General features: G+C 39.3%; 1 protein-coding gene across 6 annotated transcripts in view; it reads left to right on the top strand.

The window, feature by feature from the left end:
- The window catches only part of LOC126190722 (probable phosphorylase b kinase regulatory subunit beta), a 181,220-nt gene that overhangs the window by 4,440 nt on the left and 160,237 nt on the right, over window positions 1-16,543 (top strand). Inside the window, exons 1-2 of one of the 6 annotated variants that reach the window (XM_049931204.1) lie at window positions 140-346; window positions 2,125-2,284. The exons of 2 other annotated variants lie outside the window; for them this stretch is intronic. The gene's annotated coding sequence lies outside the window, so the exon portion shown is untranslated. Of the gene's footprint in view, window positions 1-139; window positions 347-2,124; window positions 2,285-16,543 lie in introns of those variants that run through there. 3 more of the 6 variants (XM_049931207.1, XM_049931202.1, XM_049931206.1) reach the window with 3 other exon arrangements.

Genomic DNA, 16,543 nt, shown 5'->3' with positions numbered 1-16,543 from the left:
AACTGCTAAACCCCGGAGATCATTACCTAAAAGGACAAATTCTAGCCATGGATAACAGAATATTAATACATTACAATTGACATTATCTGAATGAAAATAGTTACAAGGTGATATTCTGTATCTCTTTGTTTCAGCTACCACGATTTGTGGCTTCATCTCTGAGAAGTGAGAACAGAGAAATGCCAGCTGACTGAAGGAAGGGGAAGTGTTTGTTTTGGGTTGTGTTTATGGTTAGGTGAAAAGGGAAACAAAAAGTAAATTGATTTTAAAAATATCTACGGTCATACGAAATTTGGTACATTTGCAATCGACGAGATTTTATTAAATGTTCTTCTTTATTGTCAAGGTCAGTTTAGATTTGCAGTGTTGCGTGACAGTATTCTGTTTCCTTGCATGCTATGACTGATTTGATACTTTATAATGAGATGTACTGCAAAAAATGCATGTATACGTGCCAAGACAATAAATAACTGCATTCGAAAACATTTGAGTGTTGATTATTTTCACACAAAAGCATTGTGACGTCTCCGAGTTAATTCGAATTTGTAGAATAGGAATGCGTCGGCGTAGAACGTATGAGCCGTTGTACCTTTGATTAACGCATCATAATTAAGATGGACAAAACAGACAGAAAAAAAATATCACAGCGCTCTATAGAAATGCGGACTTAACTTTGGATTTAAATCAATCGTTGGAAACAGTCTCAGTGGGTTGCCGCAAAGTAGTTGAACCCCTGTCTGGACTTTCTACAGTAGAAGTTAATTGTCGAAAGCAATTCGTTACATATTAGCCTTGAGATACCATGTCTCTACAGCAAATAGGTACACAATTATAAGCTTTAACTGTCTCTCCTGTAATAATTGCATCAAGGAAGCGAAAAGTTGTAACTGCTGAAACTAAACATGTTTAGTGTTTATGACCAGAAAACACGTAAAGTGTACAACTTTGGTTTTGATGAATGGCGTACACATTTGAGCCATCGTTTTCTTGTGTGTCTGCTGCCTCTCGTCCCCCCCCCCCCCCCCCCCGGAAACGTATCAGTTCCCAATGCGAAGACTGCTAATTGAGTGACGTTACCTCCACCTTTTCAGCTAGTTATGTGAAACATTTCTTCTTTTTATTATTTTCTATTGTAATGTGATTCTTCATTGTTTAATTACAAATTTGCAACAAAATTAATTAAAACTGAAAATAGCTCATTGATTACTGTCAAACCCCCCCCCCCCCCCCCCCCCCCCCCGGAAACGTATCAGTTCCCAATGCGAAGACTGCTAATTGAGTGACGTTACCTCCACCTTTTCAGCTAGTTATGTGAAACATTTCTTCTTTTTATTATTTTCTATTGTAATGTGATTCTTCATTGTTTAATTACAAATTTGCAACAAAATTAATTAAAACTGAAAATAGCTCATTGATTACTGTCAAAACTTCTGTAAGGAATGTAAAATTGCTACCAAACTGCATATTCGAAGCATGCCTATTAAAGAAATTTTCTCATGAACAGCTTCTGCAGGCTGACTTCTTGGTATCTTGTTTCTACACCTTACCATTACTTCTTGTTTATCTCCTGAATAAAGAATTGTTTTTCTTTGCGTGATCCCCTGGTTTGAAACAGTGCATTGCAATTGACTATATTATCAGTCTTTTATAATATTCTCACATCTTAATTTACATTTCAGTAATGATAAAACTGCCCATACATTTTGAACAGTGATGGACTTGTAATTTAGTAAATATTTTAAACTCAGAATGCAGAATTTAGCTACGTCACCTCCGATTTGTCATATCTGGTGAAATATCTTGGGAAAGAAACTTGAGTTGTGGGTATTGGTGATTCTGATGCCACACTAGTGTTATGATTGGCTCCATCTTTGACCTATGCAAATGTCCTAGGTAAATTTGTGTAAGTTGCTAGTGTGGAAGATCAATTGCTCACCAATGAATTGGGTGCATCATAAAGGACATTGTGTGGGCATAATTAGTTTCCTAAAAGTCTAAAGACTGACCAAAACAATTTCAAATCCAAATGATTTAGGCCTATCGTGTTTTTGCTGGCATCTGTAGATTAAATTATTTCAAAAGATTATGCTAAAGAGCAACAACTAGCGAAGTAAATCATTGCAGCTTGGTTGGAAGTGTTAATATGAGTGAACACTCCTTAGTGTATTCCAACAAAATAACTGCTTCAAAATGAAAAGATTGACCTGCTGGTAAAAAATGATTGGATGGCATACATTGATCGTGACACTGCTTGGAATTCCGGATTTTGAACAGAAACCTGTAGGTAGGTACTAGATAATACTGCAGGCACAACATAAAAAACAACTACATGTAAGTGTGCTGGGAATGTTGTAACTGAATATTGCTATTAATTCAGCCCAAACATCCCTGGTAGCAGAAAAGTGCTTTTACTGCTGGAGTCCTTTCAAGGTGGCAGATTTCAAGCTGTAACTATCAATTTAAACCCCTGCTTTCGACAGAGTGGCTTTAGAACAGAAATGTGTCAAAGAAATAAATGACATAATTATTAAGAGTATATCCTATGTGTAATACAACAACGTCTAAATAACTTTGCTGCCTCTTGGCATCTTTGATATTGTCACTATAAGTGAAAAGAGTTACGCAGACACCCTCGGTTGTTCATTTGCTATGTAGATAGAAACTAAGTCTGAATGTTGTATTCTTAACAGAACTCATAGAATTGTGCTCCATAGCATAATTGCAGGAGCTGTACTGAAATGGCTGCAGGCTCTGAACTAAACGGACTGACTGCTGGACGTGAACTGTCTGAATGCGTGACCGCACTGTGTTTTCTTTTGTGCCTGTCAATGAAAAGATTTCCACCTCCACCAGGACAAGGCAGAAACAATGCAGTCCACAGTTAACAGTGTTCCCTTTGGCAGTTGGCGGTGCTGTCAGCACATGAGTACGACATGCAGATGGATGTGGCACAGGAGCAGAAAATGGTCCAAACTTGTGTGTACCATCTGGAGGCTGCTGCCCAGCACCGAGAGGTGGCAGGTGATTGGTTGTAGAGAGAATAAATGTTATTCTTTTACCATGTTAAAAATCAGTTCTGTAGAGCATAAACTCGTAGCAAGGAAAGGAAACTAATCCCCTGATAAGGAAATTAATCCTCTCTCCCCCCTGCAGGATGATATCTTGTCACCATAATAGAAAGGAGAGTATCACATGAGCAGATTACATTACAGGAATAAGAATATAATGAGAATGTGTGATATCAAGTAAGGCTTCCCTAAAATTTTTTAGGTGCCATGCATCCCTTCATGGCCTTCATAAGTAACAATTAATTGCATATTAACCAAGACCCAAACTCAACCACACCAGTCATAGCCAGTACAATAACTATAACTGATTCACATCAAACCATTTGATTCTTGGTTTCAAAGTTTATGTATTTACAGCTGAGTTAATGTTATAATTTTCCTTCCATGGTATTCCGACAACTTTCGTAGATGTTGTCATCACAGACAAAGTGAGAGAAAGGTTTTCTCCCAACATAGTGATTGGACTGAACATCGGGTGAGGACCCATCTACTGCCAAAGATTTTCCTTAGTGGAAGGACTGAAACTATAATCAGTCATCTTCATGAGCACAATCAAGGAGCTAGAAGAAAAGAACCGCAGTTCAAAGAGTGACACAAATGGCTTGGAGAGCAATGTGCTAATCATATGCAGCTGCATAACAACATAAAAAGGTGCCATTGATACAGGATGGCACAATGATAAGTCATAAGCTCATCATGGGTCTGAGCTTGGAATTGTATTTTATTATGACATGATTTGACTTATTGCTTTGCTGATTTCTCCACTTCTTTGAATCTTTTTGTGCCACGTATATCCTAAACTTGATTTGTTTGTGATGATTCATTGATTATAATAAATCGTTAAATGGTAAATCTGTAATTGCAATATACTAATATATTCCTTGATTCAGTATGACACTGTGAAGTCCTGGGTGGATTAGAAACAGTGGTATGAGAGAAGACAACCACTCACTGACAGAGGAAGTTTTAAACAGTAGACAGATACATCAGTAAAACATGTCCACCTGTGTTTGTCTGATGTCTTGTTAGATTCAGCTGCTGAGAAAATTGTGTGTGTGTGTGTGTGTGTGTGTGTGTGTGTGTGTGTGTGTGTGTGCGCGCGTTCTCATGCAAATCCTATCCTGAAGGACAGCATTCTGGGATGCGGACAGAGTCACCACAACCAGATTTTTTTAGCTTTCCCCTTTATTGGCTTCAACAACTCACAACCAAACTGTAACATTCCAACTTAATTATGGCCTCATAATTCATGACATACTTGGAAAAAAAATAAAATAAACAGTCAAATATTTGTGATGACAGCCAAGAGGAGAATACTTATTTTGATGCTAGAAATTGGTTGCCTCTTGCCCCATCTCTTATTGGTTTTGCCATCCAATTGGCAGAGCAAAACAAATGTATTGCCAACCTAATGGCAGTAGAGAAATACCACCGTGACTGCAACTGGTTCTGAACTGGACTTTAGCTGGATACCTCTGTGAAGTATTCTAGCAACAAATTATGACTAGTGTTAATGTAGTTATACAGATAATTAAGTGAATTACTTCTAAATTCTTCCTTAATATGTGCACTGTGCTTTGTGATGGAAGACAAAATCCAGAAGTGACTAATTGGGGGGCTTGGGGATTTGAGTGACAGCAGTCAGAGATGAAGGATTTTTGAATGTAGATTGTTTCAAGGAAAAAAGAAAAGAATCATATGAATGAGAAATTTTTGTCTGCCATTAGGATTGTATTTTGATAGTATGTTCCATCTAGATGGGAAGTGTAAGTAGAATCAGCCATAACAATATTATGAAAAGGAAAATAGCTATTTACTGTATAGCGAAGATGCTGAGTCACAGATAAACACACCAAAAAAGACTGTCACAAATAAGCTTTTGGCCAGCAAGGCCTTTGTCAAAAATTGCCCCCCCCCCCCACACACACAAATTCAACAAACACACACACACACACACACACACACACACAACTGCAGTCTCTGGCAATGGAAGAGACAGTGGCTATATGACTCCACTACATGGTGAGTAGCAACTTTCCTTTTCATAATATTGTTACATTCCAGCCTGAATTTTCCACTGTTTGATTTAAAATCAACCATATGTATACCAGAAGCTAAAGAAGACAAATTTATTATAGTCTCCATGTATTAGGAAGGTCGTGGTTTCAACATTTAAAAAATGCTGAGCAAAAATCTCTTAATCCATTGTTCTATGCTTAGTGCCTTGATGTGCTCCTAGTAGCCTTCCTTTAGTGTGGTATAAGTTACGTGTGGTATAAGTTAGTCTGCATTGCTATTCTGTTTTCACATCCATGAATAATCATCCTCTTTTACTCTGTGTACCCTAGATTATGATTTGCAAGATAAGTTGTTACAAACTGCTTGGAAGTTATTTTTTTCTTAATGATGGTTAGTATAAGAGCAGAATAAAAAATTTCACCATAGAAGTAAAAGAATTGAAAGTAAGATATTAATACCTAGTGTATCAAAAAATACAGTACAATTTCAATGTGTTGTGGCATCCAAACTAATAAAGATATTCACACCGTGTTTGGCTTATGTGACAATCTATCTCACAAAGTTTTTATGTCACACAATCAGTTGGTACACATACACCTTTGGTGGCACACACAACATCCAGTCTGTATTCAGACTCTATCCACTCTCGGTGCAACATCTTTGCGTCAACTGTGACAATGGTAGCAACAATTCAATCCTTTAAATGACTGATGTGGTTGAAAGTCGTTTGGTAGACTCTGTCCTTGACCCATCACCACGGAAAGAAGTCCAGTGGCGCAATGCCACGCAACCTATGAAGCCAGGGAACTGGACCATCCCTGCCAATCCAATGATTTGGAGACAGCTGGTCTTGACTGTCTTCTACAGTCTGAGCCCATATGGTGGTTCATTATCTTGTTGGTACACACACAAAGAAAACTTGAGTTTATCCCTCACTTAAGCCAAACATGCTGAGAATATCTTAATTAGTTGGGGTGCTTTAACACATTGAAGTTTTAGTGTACCTTTTGAGACACAGGCAAAGGAACTATAAATAGCTGCTACGATGGAGAGAGTGTACTCCAGTCTCCATTGCTAAAGGAATAGTATGGTGTTTTATGTAACTGAAATGTCATCAGACCTTGTTCCAGCTGTGGGCATCACATACAAGCACAGACTGGAATAGGTGCATAATGTCAGCACATTTGATTAAATCATATTATCATGGATGCTCAGCTCATGGGACACTCCATCTCCAAGGATGTGTGGGTCTTAACATTCAACTTCTGCTGTCTCAAGAATGCAGTGTGATTATCTTGATTGCGGGAAACAGGAAATGCTAGTGTCAACCAAGTTGTGCACAGAAACATGTTGAGTGCAGGACGTGCCACCAACTATCATGCATTGTAGCAACTGGCCACAGTGTTATAGATCGCTCACCAGTTCATTGCCAGGGTAATACAACCAACGAGCAAAATTATTATCCATCTCGTTTCTTAACAGGTACTGGAGAGGTCACCTCACATAGTCACTATGGGATACCTACTGACCACATGTCACAGGGCACAAAGTTCGTCATTGGTGCAGGAACATCTCAATTTCACACTAAAATCATAAAAAAATTACTGTTCTGGTGATTCACTGCACTCCTGACTCTGTGCGGGTATAATATGAGTACACAGAAAACTACATGAAGTAGTGATCCTGATTGGCTACAGGACACCATAAAAGTAGGCGGTAGAGATATTCTCATGTGGGAAATATTTCTACAGTATGAAAAGGGTTCTCTGAAATGTCTGCCATTGCTACGAAGTGTAAGTGGAATAGGAACCTACTGCCCATTATAAATAACTGTTTGTTCACCGAGGGCACTCTGTAGGCAACTTGTAGCTACATCAAGACTATGCACCTCCCCCATGTTCCTTAGTTGTGACAGAACAGTTTGAGGAACACATCATAGACCTTATGATCCGTTGGTTTCGTTAGTTACAAAGTAACATATGCTGCTGCAAATCACAATTTTCGTTTACCTACATTATGCAGAACTCCCTATGAGAACTAATTCCCACTATCAGTTGCATTTTTCATGTGTTATGGCATTTTTAGGTGCGATGTTCATAATGTTTTTGCTGCTACATTATTCTGGTGCCCTTACTGCAATATAAAAATACACAGTTTTGTAGTTGCTCAGTGTATCCTTCTCTATAGCTAATGAAAAACTTGGAAAATAATTTTACTGACAGATTTCTTATATTTCTCTTACACAGAAACTTCCACATAGGAGGAAGAAATGAAATTTATAAGTAAATATTATTTCCAAATTCACCATAGAGAAATATATGCCAGTAATTTCAAAATTAAGCATGTTTATATAAAAGATATCAGACTAATCAGGCTCACATGTCACAATCATCATGGCTAAATATGTCATAATACATAAAAATGCACTTGAAAATGAGAATTATATCCTGAAATGCATGATAAGGATAGTAAATAAATAAAAATCATGACTGACAGAGCAAATGTTTTATAACAAAGTAAGTCATTATTTTTACAAACACAGGCTTTCGCCAACTATTTCTAATGGCAAAAAAAAAAAAAAAGAAAGAAAGAAAGAAAGAAAGATAGGGTTCATTTGCAGCCCCTGATGTCAGCTGTATTGGTGTGTCTTTAGTTCCATCAAGAAAGATGTGGATATCTCAAAACCTAGTTCTTATAAATTTTTGCAAGTTGTCAGTGGTAGTTGAGCTGTTGTGGATCAGAGTAGCTTCCTGATGCTTGTAGTATCTCATGTCATCTGTGCCACAATGTATTACTGAAGGACTGCAGGGATAACTAGATAGATGTATCTGATTCAGTGAGTGACTGAAGTGAGATGAAATAAAGGGTTACATTGGACAAAGTAGTTGATAATTGTGCTAGAGAGAGCAGGAAGTGTTGTTTGTTTGAAAAGGTCTGTGGAAGAGAATCTGTTTACATTCATGGAAAGAAATGCATGTGATATACATCATTATGTAACCTGTTGACAAGAATGTTCTGCTCCCACCACTATCCGTCAACACCCATCATGCTCATAGTGAACCCTCTCGTGAACGCCTCGTAGCACCCAGACCCAGCCCAGCTGATGTCTTCCTAATGTCTTCAGTTTACCACATCCTCCAAAACTCCCTCCCAACGCCCCACAAAACCCAGAACCCAAGCACACCCAAAACACTGTCGCTGACTTTTCCTATGAAACCTCAGTCCCACAAAAGTTTCAGACCTTCCAAAAGGCCTCACCTTCAGCCCTACTCCCAAGTTTAACAATATCCAATTTGTCAGTCTCCTTCTCCCGATCCCTACAGTGAAAACATGTATTTGCCACCAGTCCCTCCAACCAAAGCCAGTGGTGACCCTCCCATCCAACCATCCCCTTGTTACCTTCCAGGAACACCTTACCTCCAACTCGGCCTTACCATCCTTACCCAGCTCCCTTCCTAAGAACACTGGCCTTTCAGCAGAAGGAAGGGCAGATATACACAACCTGAAAACAGTTCCTGACCTAATCATCCTCCCTGCAGACAAAGGTACCACCACTGTCGAGATAAGTCACAGTGACTGCCTGACGGAAGGCCTCTGCCAACTGACTGACTTCTCCATCTACAAGCTCTGCCAGAGTGATCCCATCCCAGAAGTCCAACATAACCTGCAATTCTTACTGAAATCCATAGGTCCTTCCCAGGAGTCTATCTCACTCTTGGCACCAACAGCAGTCTGCACACCCACCTTCTACATGCTCCACAAACCCAACAATCCTGGACACTCCATTGTAACTGGCTATTTTACTCCCTCTGGAAGAATTTCTGCTCTTGTTGACCAACACCTCCAACCAATTGCCTGAAACCTAAGCCCCCCCCCCTCCCCACATCAAAAATGGTAACTACTTCCTTCACCGACTTCCCATCATCCCCACCCCTTTACCTCCTGGATACCTGCTTGTCACTGTTGATGCCACTCCCCCTCCCCATACAGCAACATCCCTCATGCCCATGGCCTTGCTGCTGTCAAACACTACCTCTCTAAATGTCCTTCAGACTCCAAACCCACCATCTCGTTCCTTATACACCTTACTAACTGTATACTGACCCACAATTACTGTTTGAAGGGAAGGTATATAAACAAATCTGTAGCACAGCCGTGGGCACCCACAAGAAACTTTCCTATGGCAATCTGTTTCTAGGCCATCTAGAGGAAACCACCTTAACCTCTCAAAACTCCCAACCCCTACTCTGGTTCAGGTTCACTGATGATATCTTCATGGTCTGGTCTTAGGATCAGGACATACTGCCCTCATTCGTTTACAACCTCAACATCTTCTTTCCCCTCCGCCTAACCTGCTCCTCCTCTGCCCAATGGGCTACCTTCCTGAATATCGACCTCCACCTCTCAGATGGCTCCATCCACACCTCTGTCAACAAAAAACCACTAACCACCAATGGTTCCTACGTTATGACAGCTGCTACACCTTCCATACCAAAAATTCCCTCCCATACAGCCTAGCCACCTGTGGATGACATATATGCAGTGACAAGAACTCCCTTGCCCGGCGTGGTAAAGATCTCACAGAGGCGTTCACATACAGGCAGTACTCCACAAACCTGTGCCACAACCAGATTTTCCATCCCATATTTTCGGCTCCAGAGTTCCCACCACTGCCAATAATCAGTTGCAAATTGGAGCACGTGAGCTGTGTCGTTCACCAGATCTTTGATTATCTCTCAACCTGCCCTGAAATGAGAGACATCCTACCCAAGATCATTCCCACCCTTCCTAAAGTGGCGTCCTATCATCCATCCAATCTCCACAACATACTAATCCATCCCTACGCCACTCCCACTCCCAACCCTTTGCCAAAGGGATCGAGATCTACCCAGTCCACCCACCCAACACCTCCTACTCCAGTCCTGTTCCAGGCTTGTCCTACCGCATCGGAGGCTGGGCCACCTGTGAAAGCAGCCATGTGCAAACACTGCACAGCTTTTAATGACAGTATGACTACCAACCAGCTGTCCAACAGGACCAAAATCGTTTTGAAGAACAAAGTTGACTGTCCAGTGGCATAACATGTGGCTGAGTACAACATGCTGAATTTCAGTGGCTGCTTCACAACCAGGACAATTTGGATCATATCCTCCATCACTAGTTCCTCCAAACTAAGCAGATGAGAACTATCCTTACAACATATCCTACATTCCTGTAATTGTTCCAGCCTCAATCACAGGTGACCCACTTTCTCCGCACCCTCCATTCAACAGTTACCTCTACCTCAGCCCTATCACTCCCTCCCAGTTCACATCCCCATGCCGCCCTCAGTTTGTGCTGCTCCTCACGAGCCCAACAATCATGCATTCCATGTCAAGCCCATATATCTGTGCCACCCCTCCCTCACATATTCCTAGCCAGCAAACAGGCTGCCTCTCTCCGAGCTGTTAGCCACTCGTCTCTAGTCCATCTCTCTGCCTCCTGTCACCCAGTTGACACTTCCTCCACCACAATTAGTCAACCTGCCAGAAAATAGTGTTGATCAAGCGAGTACCATGTAGGGGGATAGGTGTGTGTGTGTGTGTGTGTGTGTGTGTGTGTGTGTGTGTGTGTGTGTGTGTGTTTTCATCATCTTAGTTGTACCAAATAAGGTTACATTCATTTTAGTGGAGGTCGCAGATCAGTATAGAAGGTATTTAGAGATAAGCATGAGCTACTAATGTACTTCAAACTTTTAGTTTAATGATTATCATTAGCTGTTGGTATTTGTAATGAGGAGAAACATGAGTGTAAAGGAATTAAAAGTCAAGACAAAAGTATAGATCACAAATTTAGAAGCACCTGCTTACCTATCATTGAAAGTGATAACAGGTTGGGTAGAGAACAAATGGAAATAACACTCTTTAGTTGAATGTAGCACTTTTAAAATTAGGATTGTGTTGGGACTTCAGAGCAATGCAAGATAAAGGAATTTGTAGGATGATAATCCACAGCCCCACAATGCTAGATCAAGAGAAAAATTTGTTTACTCCTGGCTCGCTTTGTATGTCTTCCACAATGAATTTTCACTCCACAGTGGACTGTGTGATGATTTTGAAACTTCATGGCAGATTAAAACTGTGTGCCAAAACCAGTAGCCAAATGTGGGATCTTTATCTTTTGTAAGCAAGTGACCTACTGACTGAGCTAACCGAATGGTACTCATAACCAGCCTTCACAGCTTTATTTCCACCAGCACATCCTCTCCTACCTTTCAAACTTTACAGAAGTTCTCCTGCATACTTCATGTGGCTAGAATAAGTCCAAGAAAGGATATTGTGGAGAAAAGGCTTAGCCATAGACTAGGGTATTGTTTCCAGAATGAATTTTTATTCTTCAGTAGAATGTGTGCTGATTTAAAACTTTGTGGCCTTTGGAATGCAGGAAAGGCAGTACTGACAGAAGTAAAAGTAAGTGTGTGGGTTGTAAGTAATGCTTAGCTCATCCGTTAGCATGGCCAGTTTGAGATAATTGATAATTTTTCTACACATGTGACTTGTTATTTCCTACTCTCCCCCCCCCCCCCCCCCCCCCCACCTCCTCCTCCTCCTCCTCCCAGTACACTTTCACCCGTTCCAGTTTTTGCTACTATTTGTGATACATGTTGGGTGTTCCTCACAGCTTGGTACTCGAAGTGGCCACTATTAATTGTGGTAAATCCTGTATGGAAATCTTACAGTTATGGTGCCCTGAGTGGAAGTTTATGTTGCTTGTGCCTTAAACTGGCCCTGGTTGGTAGAGTACTTACTTGCCTGAAAAATCAGAGATCCCAGGTTTGAGGCAAGTTCTGACCAGCACATAGTTTTAACTTCTATGATTTCTCTATTGTATTTTGAATGCATTTGCTCCACTCTGTTACCTCATTTTTTATCCAGCAGGTGGCAAACAGATACTTTCCATCTGCATATTGTAATATCTTCTCACTTCTCTACGTATTACTTGTAATTTGAAATTAACTAGTTGTCCACTTACACTGCAATAATAATGACGAAGATAATAATAATAACAATAATAATAATAAAATATACAGAATATCCCAGAAGACATGACAATGTAGCAAAAATAATACATCAACAACTTACATAAACTAATACAACAACACGTTCCCACATACAAGTATGCACCACAAAATGTACTGGAGAATGATGAATACAAATTATACTGGAACAGAACCATTATAACAGATAAAACAACACCACATAACAAACCTGACATCATACTCACCAATAAAAAGAAGAAATTAACACAACTAATCGAAATATCCATACCCAATACAACAAATATACAGGAGATAACAGGAGAAAAAATTGAAAAATACATCCAACTGGTTGAGGAAGTCAAGGACATGTGGCATCAGGATAAAGTTGACATTATACCAATTATCCTATCAACTACAGGAGACATACCACACAATATCCACAAGTACATCAACGCAATACAGCTAAATCCAAACGTTTATATATACAACTACAGAAATCTGTAATTATTGATACATGTTCAATTACTCGAAAGTTCCTAAATGCAATGTAACATATACCGTACAGTTAAAAGGAAGTCACGCTTGATCAAGATCCGCGTCACTTTCCATTTTTGACCAGACATAACGTCTGAGGAAAGAAAGAATAAGAATAATAATAATAATGATGAGAAAGGAAAGAAATAATAATAATAATAATAATAATAATAATATTGATTACCAGAAAGCTTTTGATATTGCACCCCACTCATGGTTACTACAAATATTGGAAATATACAAAGTAGATCATAAACTGATACAGTTCCTAAACATAGTAATGAAAAATTGGAAAACCACACTTAATATCCAAACAAATTCAAAAATATCACATCACAGCCAATACAGATTAAGCGTGGAATATACCAAGGAGACTCATTAAGTCCTTTTTGGTTCTGCCTTGCTCTGAACCAACTATCCAACATGCTAAATAATACAAATTATGGATATAATATTACTGGAACATACCAACACAAAATCACACATTTGCTATACATGGATGATCTAAAACTACTGGCAGCAACAACTCATCCAATTACTAAAGATAACAGAAGTATTCAGCAATGATATAAATATGGCTTTTGGAACAGACAAATGTAAGAAAAATAGCATAGTCAAGGGAAAACACACTAAACAAGAAGATTACATATTGGATAACCACAGTGACTGCATAGAAGTGATGGAAAAAACAGATGCCTATAAATATCTAGGATACAGACAAAAAATAGGAATAGATAATACAAATATTAAAGAAAAACTAAAAGAAAATTGTATACAAAGACTAACAAAAATACTGAAAACAGAATTGACAGCAAGAAACAAGACAAAAGCTATAATTACTTATGCTATACCAATATTGACCTTCTCATTTGGAGTAGTGAAATGGAGTAACACAGACCTGGAAGCACTCAATACACTTGCACGATCACAATGCCACAAATATAGAATACATCACATACATTCAGCAGCAGAAAGATTCACATTAAGCAGAAAGGAAGGAGGAAGGGGATTTATCAACATAAAAAACCTACATTATGGACATATCTAAAAACAAAGATGATGTGACTTACCAAATGAAAGTGCTGGCAGGTCGACAGACACACAAACGAACACAAACATACACACAAAATTCAAGCTTTCGCAACAAACTGTTGCCTCATCAGGAAAGAGGGAAGGAGAGGGAAAGACGAAAGGATGTGGGTTTTAAGGGAGAGGGTAAGGAGTCATTCCAGTCCCGGGAGCGGAAAGACTTACCTTAGGGGGAAAAAAGGACAGGTAGACAATTTAAGAAAATTCTTTATAGAACGAGCAGAAACTAGCAAAATACACAAAAGCAATCACTCATATAAATACATCGGCTACACGATTGCAATTTCATAACCACTTCTACTACCCTTTAGATCACATAACATCAACAATACAAAGAAAGTAAATTGGAAAAAGAAAACATTACATGGCAAGCACCCGTATCATCTAACACAGCCACACATCGATCAAGACGCATCCAACACATGGCTAAGAAAAGGCAATATATACAGTGAGACGGAAGGGTTCATGATTGCAATACAGGATCAAACAATAAACACCAGATATTACAGCAAGCATATTATTAAAGATCCCAATACCACAACAGATAAATGCAGACTTTGCAAACAACAAATAGAAACAGTAGATCACATCACAAGCGGATGTACAATACTAGCAAATACAGAATACACCAGAAGACATGACAATGTAGCAAAAATAAAACATCAACAACTTACATAAACTAATACAACAACATGTTCCCACATACAAGTATGCACCACAAAATGTACTGGAGAATGATGAATACAAATTATACTGGAACAGAACCATTATAACAGATAAAACACCACAACATAACCAACCTAACATCGTACTCACCAATAAAAAGAAGAAATTAACACAACTAATCGAAATATCCATACCCAATACAACAAATATACGGAAGATAACAGGAGAAAAAATTGAAAAATACATCCAACTGGTTGAGGAAGTCAAGGACATGTGGCATCAGGATAAAGTTGACATTATACCAATTATCCTATCAACTACAGGAGACATACCACACAATATCCACAAGTACATCAACGCAATACAGCTACATCCAAACGTGTATATATACAACTACAGAAATCTGCAATTATTGATACATGTTCAATTACTCGAAAGTTCCTAAATGCAATGTAACATATACCGTACAGTTAAAAGGAAGTCACGCCTGATCAAGGTCCGCGTCACTTTCCATTTTTAACCAGGCATAACATCTGAGAAAGGAAAGAAATAATAATAACAACTGACACAGCTAAGTAGTATTGGAGAAGGATCAGTGGCTTTTTCAGAGTAGCTGTTTCTCACATTATATTCACTGCTATGCAAAACTTAAGGAAAGAAGTAACTTCCACATGATGTATCAGTACCAAGTAAGATAGCTTGATGAAACTTGGATGCTATATAGAAAAATTTGCTATGGGGTACTACAGATAGTAACTGAAAGAAATACAAAATGAGATGAACAGAAATTGCACTTGTATTCAAAGACAATAATAACACTGAAGGCATTGTGATTCATGCTAGTATCCTCTACATTACAAAAGGCGGCACATGGTTCTTAAAAGGGTGTGTGATCACCACAGATGGCAATGAATGCTCTAGTACATGCTCCCATGCTAACCCAAAGGTTGGTAAGCAATTCTTGTGGTAGGGTGTTCCTTTCCTCTACCCTGCAATACATCTCCCCAATGCATCATACATGTACTCGATGGAATTTAAGTTGGGCAAATGCCAGAATGGGCAGGCCAGTCCATTTGCCAAATGTCCTCTCATTCCAAGAGCTCCTCCATCTGCGCTGTGCAATGCTGATGTGCATTGTTATCCATAAAAATAAAGTCAAGATGAATGCACACCTGAAAATATGCAGTTGAGAAAGTAGTAGTGTCACAGTAACATTGACCGATTAGTGTACCATATTCAAAGATTTGAATGTACACCCTTGCAATTTCTGCTTCCCCACACCATAACACATGAGTCACCAAAATGATCGTGTTCAACAAAGTTCATGGGTGCATTAATATGCCCTCATATGCCGAGAGATGGGAACCCGTAATGCACACAGGAATGTTATCGAACATGATAATTTTGGTAGTATAGGTGCTATAGTGTGGAGGGACATGATGTTTCATGGATGTGCTGACATTCAGATCTTTGAACATGGTATACTCACCAGTTAACATTGTTGTGACATTGTGCTCCTTCCCCATGTGCACCTTTTCAGAGAGGCATTTGACCCTGACTTCCTTTTTATGGATGACAATGTGCAACAAACAGTGCGGGAAGAGGAAACTATGGAATGAGAGGATATTCTGCGAATGGACTAGTCTGCCCATTCCCCTGACTTAAATCCCATCAAGCACGTGGAATGCATTGGGGAGCCACATTGCAGCACATCTACATGCACCAATGACCATCCAGTATTCGTCAACAACACTGACTGAGAAACGGAACACCCTACCACAATAATTATTTAGCAAGCTTGTGGCCAGCACGAGAATATATTGCAAAGCATGCATTGCTGTCTGTGGTGATGACACATCCTATTAAGAATCATGTGGTGCCTTTTGTAATGTCCAGGGGGCCACCATGAATCGCAGTGACTTCACTGTAATTATTGCCTTTGAATAAAAGTGCCCTATCTGTTCGTCTCATTGCGTATTTCTATCAGTTACCATCTGTACTACACTGTGATGGTTCTTCACACCAGTGTGCAGTACACATAAGGGATAAACAGTACTCCATCGTCAAACTTTCAGGGGTTGGTATACCTTCTGAGTATTTTAATATGAGGAATCCATGGTCCCCTGTGGCTCATTAGAGAGTTATCACA

Source organism: Schistocerca cancellata, chromosome 6, assembly GCF_023864275.1.
Source record: "Schistocerca cancellata isolate TAMUIC-IGC-003103 chromosome 6, iqSchCanc2.1, whole genome shotgun sequence".
NCBI classification, from domain to species: Eukaryota; Metazoa; Arthropoda; class Insecta; order Orthoptera; family Acrididae; genus Schistocerca; species Schistocerca cancellata.
Note: the sequence above shows the minus strand (reverse complement) of the source record. Positions and strands in the feature narration are given on the sequence as shown.